This window comes from Canis aureus, chromosome 14 (genome assembly GCF_053574225.1).
Source record: "Canis aureus isolate CA01 chromosome 14, VMU_Caureus_v.1.0, whole genome shotgun sequence".
Taxonomy (NCBI): domain Eukaryota; kingdom Metazoa; phylum Chordata; class Mammalia; order Carnivora; family Canidae; genus Canis; species Canis aureus.
In genome coordinates this window covers 44,169,882-44,176,696 of record NC_135624.1, presented here as the reverse complement: position 1 = coordinate 44,176,696, position 6,815 = coordinate 44,169,882, and the positions used below count along the sequence as shown (strand labels likewise).

Sequence of the window (6,815 nt, the reverse complement as noted above, 5' to 3'; positions counted from 1 at the left end):
CGGAAGGTAGGGCTCCAGGTCTGAGGCCACACGTGGTCAACCTGGATACGCCTCAATTAGGAACTGCTGTCCAGCTTTCAATTGTTGGAATTTAATTTAATTTCAATCTTGGGAAGACAAAAAGCAAACTTGCAGACTTCTCCGTGACAGTTGGGTATGTTAGGCACAGATTAGTTAATTGGACATAAATCTTTTCTAGATTTCTAAGGTGAAGTTACTTTCATTTTCATTTTACAGACGAAGGGAAAGACTCAGAGAAGCTAAGTAGCCTGCTCCAAGGTCAGTCAGTTAGCAAATGGCAGAAATCAGTTTTCCAAACCATGATCTATGCTCTTTCTTTGTCATCTTCTTCCATTCGTGGATTTCCAACATTGTGTGTGGGGTTTTGGGAGAGGGTTTTTTTTTTTCTTGTTTTGTTTTCATTTTTGTTTTGTTTTGTTTTGTTTTGTTTCTTAAATGTGAGAAAGTTGAATGAGTATGGCTAAGACATTGGGTATAGAAGAACGCAAATTATTGCAGGAGCCTATAGAATTCATGGGTGAAGAGTAGGGATGGCACTGATTAATTATATAACTTGGGCTAGATTATCTATTAGGGATGTTTCTTTATTGGAACTTCTGGTGCATCTTTTTGGTGTGTGTGTTCTTTTTTTTTTTTTTAAATTTTTTATTTTATTTATTTATGATAGGCACACAGTGAGAGAGAGAGGCAGAGACATAGGCAGAGGGAGAAGCAGGCTCCATGCACTGGGAGCCCGACGTGGGATTCGATCCCGGGTCTCCAGGATCACGCCCTGGGCCAAAGGCAGGCGCCAAACCGCTGCGCCACCCAGGGATCCCTGGTGTGTGTGTTCTAATGGAATTAGAGAAAGACAAAGTTTACATTTCCGAGGCAAGTGTCTATGGATGTATGTGTATGTATACATTGCTTAGATGATGTATCATTTCACCTAGGTCTTTTAAGTTTGAAAAGGTTGAAACATCCATAAACTCACAACTGTAATGTGAATTTAGAAAAATAGAAGCTCTTTTTCTTCCTTGGAACTGACAACGCCTAGACTCATTTTATTTATTTATTTATTTATTTATTTATTTATTTATTTATTTAACGACAGTCTACTGTGGTTTTATTTTATTTTATTTTTTTAAAAAGATTTTATTTATCATGAGAGAGAGAGAGAGAGAGAAAGAGAGAGAGAGGCAGAGACACAGGCAGAGGGAGAAGCAGGCTCCATGCAGGGAGCCCGACATGGGACTCGATCGTGGGCCTCCAGGATCACCCCTGGGCTGAAGGCTGTGCTAAACCTCTGAGCCACCCAGGGATTCCCCCCACCCCCCGATTTATATTTATGGTGAGAGACTGGTAAAGTAATAACCTTCTACTGGCTTCTATTAAAAAGAAAACCACCGACCCAAAATGGCATCACTCAGGTTAAAGCGGCAAGTCAGTCCAAGACTAAATACTGAACTTAGATGGATTTCAACCCACCAGGAGCCTAACCTTTAGCCTTCAGTCAGGAATTTTCTGATCAATGCCAGTAAGGTAATCTGTCACATGGGTCCTCTTCATCAGTCAAAGGAAGTTGAGATAATTCCCAAATGAAGGTGACCTCACCTAAAATAATCCTTTTTTTCTGTTTATACTTCCTTGTCCTGCCTCTGAAATCCTTTCCCTTTCTGTAGCTCCCCTCTGTGAACTTTATGGGGTGCTGCCCCATTCAGGGGTTGATGAATAAGGCCAATTAGAGCTTTACCATTTACTTGGTCCAATATTTGTTATTCAACACTAGATAAGTACTATTTCCATACGTCTAAAAGTTACATTTTTTTCCCCCACATAGCCTAAAAGACTGAAACTCTAAAGTACTGATAAAAGCTTAATTTATCATGCATTGTCTCTATTCTGCTAAAACAACACACACTGATCTCAGGGATGAATCTGTTGGAATTTGTAATGCTTTTTCACACATCTACAAACAAGTGTCGGCATATGTCAGACTTCATGAAATGGCCATATTCTTACAATAGCTGCCTATTATGCAGTATCTTATAAGAAGGAAAACGATTTTTGGACATGAAAGTTGTGAATGTATGTAGGCTCGCTTTAAGGTTAATAGAAAAGCTAGAAAAAAGAATTATCTATGAAATTAAAATAATTTATTATCTGTATTAACATCATCAGCATCACTTAAGAAGTTGTCATCTAGGAAGTACCCAAGAGAAGAATTAGTTCAGAGTGACTGGAGATATCTGAGAAAACAACAACCAAGTTATTTTGCATTTGTTGGAAACCAAGAAAATTCTAACTTTTTTAAGGCAAAGGTATTCATTCGTCCATTCTTAATCCATTCATTTACCCATTCTTTAATTTATACAACACTTGATTAATTGCCTCCTTTATACCACATACTGGGGCTGTGGGATAATGGCTTTTAACCAAGGATAAATGCCCACCCACTTAGTGGGCATTCAGAAATCTGATTTATTTGGTTGGGGCCACGGATGCACACTTCACATAAAGAAAAACCATTCCACCAAAGAGGCTGTAATAGCACGGACACTGAGAAACATTATATGTGCAGAAATGCTGTGTGTACGGTCTCTTAACTACAAGAGACTCGTAGATTGATGGAAGCGTCAGATAGACCGGAACATGTTATCCTAGATGGCAAGTGCTTGTAGGCAGCCGCTCATTGGCTGTTACAGAATGGCCCAGCCGAGAGGCAAGGGGGCATGGAAGCCATCTCAGGCTGCTAAACCATGAACTGGAAGGAGTCAGCCAGGAAGAGAAGAGAGGCGACAAGTGTTCCAGGAGGAAGAGCTGGGGTGGCCGTGGCAAGGAAGCGTGAGAGAGGACGATGGTGTGTCCTGTCAAGTAAAAGTGAATGGTTGACTTCTCATAGGTAAATGCAGAAATGGGATGAAAAGGCCTGGAGACAAAGTCTAGGTCACATTGGAGATGGGGACGCGACCTAAGAGGCGGTAGCAGTAATCTGGTGAGTAACTAGCCAGGCCTCACCTCAAACAGTGGCGGAGAGGAAGGAGTGAGGGGGCAACTCGAGAAAACATGGTAGCTTTCTTTGCCTGATACCTACACAGGTTTGCCTCAATACCCACAAGTGGAGTGTTCCGTGAAACCTTTTGCAAACTGAAATGGCATAAAATGAAGAAGTAATTATCATTAATTTACATGGAAAAATTGTTGAGTGTTCCCAGACCCGAACAACCTCTCAGGCTCTTCTGATCCTCAGGACACATCTCACTAATGGATGCAGAATAGGTGGAGATGGAGCACAGATGCTCACAGTCACAGCTCAGAGCTCCTGCAGCTTGATGCTGACATGCTGAGTTGTAGCTCCTGAGAAGGAGCTTGGCTGGGCCCCTCTCGCTGCTCCAGACTGTGTGCTTCCCCTATGACAGCTCACTGCAAAACAGACGCCGGCTGCTCTTTAAATTTTCACCTTTTTTGGATTTCTTTTGGTTAGCGAAAACAGGTACTAATAACCTAAGTCTTCCAGAAAAGCAAAGTGGCTTAATAGAAACTTATGAAAAGCAGGGGTACCTGTGTGTCAACATACAACCAAATATCCCAAAGCAAATACCCCAAGTATCCTTTTTTGAGGCCACCAGGAAGGCCTATTCATCCTGAATGTATGTCTTACTATTTCTTGTTGTCTGAAACACCTTTAACACCAAAAGAGTAAATTCATTCCAGCAGGTCTGTTTGGAATGGAAATCTATTGATTTGGATAAAGACAATATATCAAGTTTAGTTATAAGAAATAGCAAGTATTAAGTCAGCGAATTTAGGGGAGCATGTACAGATCACCACAACCTTAGAGAAAATCAGGGTGGGATAAAAAGAAGACTGTAGAATGTTTGCATTTTTATGGTTCCAAGAGTGAGATAAGCCCAAATGAAAGTAGTAATTTGAACACATGAAAGAGTAGATCCTATTGAGCCTGAACTGCCCATGATTATGCTTATAGTGACTCCAAACCCAGGTGAAGAATATTATGGCGAAAAATATATATTTACATATGTATATAAGTTAATTCAACATAAAATATAGAAAATCTACATTGAAAGATTTGGGGTTTTTTTTGTTTTTTTGTTTTTGTTTTAGTCATAAAAGAATAAGATCATTTTAGGATGGTCTACAGTTGGGTCAGTGAAACTGTATGGAATCTACATTTTGGGGAACTTCTTGGGACCTCAGACTTGCCTACTGAGGTGATAATCATTTGAGTAAATAAATGAATGCTTTAAGAATCCATGTTGGGATATCTAATTGGCCCCATATTGTCAGGGAACAGAGGAAAAATCTAAAATATATGATGTACGTGATTCAACCATTTAAATGCAATTACCTTTGGAGGAGGCAAGAAATTGAATTTATACTCAAATGTAAATTATTAATATCAGAATCTTTTTTGAGGATGTATTTTGATAATGGAAGAGAAATGCCCAGGTTTTGTTGTTGATGTTATTTTTTCTTAAAATGAATTTAAAAAAAATAAGGAAAGACAGAATGGGATTCTGAATCTAATCTTCATCTGTAACATTATTATTATTCTTAGATTACTGAATGTGAGACAGAAATCTTAAATTGTTAGACAAAACATTGATAGTAAGTTTTATCTTAGAAGATTTGCTTGACTGCACTGATGGATATTTACCCCAAAGATACGGATGCAAGGAAATGCTGGGACACCTGCACCCCGATGTTCACAGCAGCAATGTCTACAATAGCCAAACTGTGGAAGGAGCCTCGGTGTCCATAGAAAGATGAACGGATAAAGAAGCTGTGGTTTATGTATACAATGGAATATTCCTCAGCCATTAGAAAGGACGGATACCCACCATTTGCTTCGACGTGGATGGAACTGGCGGGTATTATGCTGAGTGAAATAAGTCAATCGGAGAAGGACAAACATTATATGGTCTCATTCATTTGGGGAATATAAATAATAGTGAAAGGGAATAAAGGGGAAGGGAGAAGAAATGGGTAGGAGATATCAGAAAGGGAGACAGACCATGAAAGACTCCTAACTCTGGGAAACGAACTAGGGGTGGTGGAAGGGGAGGAGGGTGGGGGGTGGGGGTGAATGGGTGATGGGCACTGAGGGGGGCACTTGACAGGATGAACACTGGGTGTTATTCTGTATGTTGGCAAATTGAACACCAATAAAAAATAAATTTATTATTAAAAACAAAAAGATTTGTTTGAGATGTAAAATGTAGCAGTGACATGAAGATAACAGTGAATATTTGGATATGATTTGTTTTCTTTTATATTATTTGTAACATCAGATGACTTTTAATAAGTAAAAATAGACATTTTATAATGTTTTATTAAAATTATTTTAATACCATTGAGAATTACAAAAATGATGATTGAATCTATGTCTTGCTAAATCATAGATTATGCAATATATATTATGTATTTCATATTCACATGAAAAGATTTTCAAAAGAGGCCCTTCCTTCCTTCCTCCCTTCCTCTCTTTTTTTTTAAGATTTATTTATGTATTCATGATAGACACAGAGAGAGAGAGAAAAGCAGAGACACAGGCAGAGGGAGAAGCAGGCTCCATGCAGGAGCCTGATGTGGGACTCGATCCCAGGACTCCAGGATCACGCCCTGGGCCAAAGGCAGGCGCTAAACCACTGACCCACCCAGGGATCCCCTTCCTGCCTCTGTTTGAGAGAAATAACACACGTGCAAGTTGGGAGAGGGGAAGAGGGAGAGAATCTTCCAGCACTCTCCCCACTGAGCATAGAGCCCAGAGTGGAGCTCTGTGTTAGGACTCATGAGATCATGACCTTACCCCAAACCACAAGTTGGTAGCTTGACCGACTAAGCCCCCCAGGTGCTCCCCACAGAAGTATTTCCTATGAGAATTCAGACAGTACCTCTAGCTCATCTTTTCCCTTTCAAAATACTTATATTTGGAACCATTGTAAATCCTAAATAAAAAATAAATAAATTAAAATTAAAATTAAAATTAAAATTATTAAAAAAATGTTGGTTCTTTTTATACGTGGGTCATCACGGCAGTCATTCCCACATATCAACTGAAATAAATGTCAAGGCTACAGATGAACCATTTGGTAAATTTGTGTTTGGCTAAAACAGTTTTATAGTTTTGCCTTTTGCACTCTTTAACTCAAAAACCTTTCAACCTATTCCTTGTTTTCCGTGGTTTCTCAACCATGTTGTTGGAATAACTTCTGTAACCTCCTCTGAAAGTATTCTGGGCCTTTCAGATATGCTGAACTGCTAAACTTTATGATCTCTTCTGGGGACCTGGGCCTGAATACATAAGTTTATTTTAAATGTCTGGGTACTCTTGTTATTATTTTTCTTATTGAGGCTGAATTACCTTTTATGATGTTTGGTTTAGCATTTTCCTTTTTTTTTTTAAATCAGTCTCTTGGGTTAAGAATTCCAAGGATGGTAATCCCTGGTTGGCTCAGCAGTTTGGTGCCTTCCTTTGGTCCAGGGCATGGTCCTGGAGTCCTGCGATTTAGTCCTCGTCAGGCTCCCAGCATGGACCCTGCTTCTCCCTCTGCCTGTGTCTCTGCCTCTCTCTCTCTCTCTCTCTCTCTCATGAATAAATAAATAAAATCTTAAAAAAAAAAAAAGAATTCCAAGGATGGATGGGCCTGCCTTCTTTGTACCAAAATAGTACAATATTTACATTATTTAAAAGAAAAAAAAAGTATCTTGAGCCTCTGCAATGGGCTCTACACTCAGTGTGGTGTCTGCTTGAGATTCTCTTTCTCTCCCTCTCTTCCTCCTCTTGCTTGCAC

General features: G+C 39.4%; 1 long non-coding RNA gene across 1 annotated transcript; it reads left to right on the top strand.

Annotated features, from left to right (window-relative positions):
• On the top strand, positions 1 to 5,064 carry LOC144283582 (uncharacterized). The gene is made up of 3 exons (XR_013352131.1): positions 1 to 154; positions 238 to 279; positions 689 to 5,064. It is a non-coding gene; the product is annotated as an uncharacterized LOC144283582 (long non-coding RNA).
• Positions 5,065 to 6,815: the final 1,751 nt, after the last annotated feature.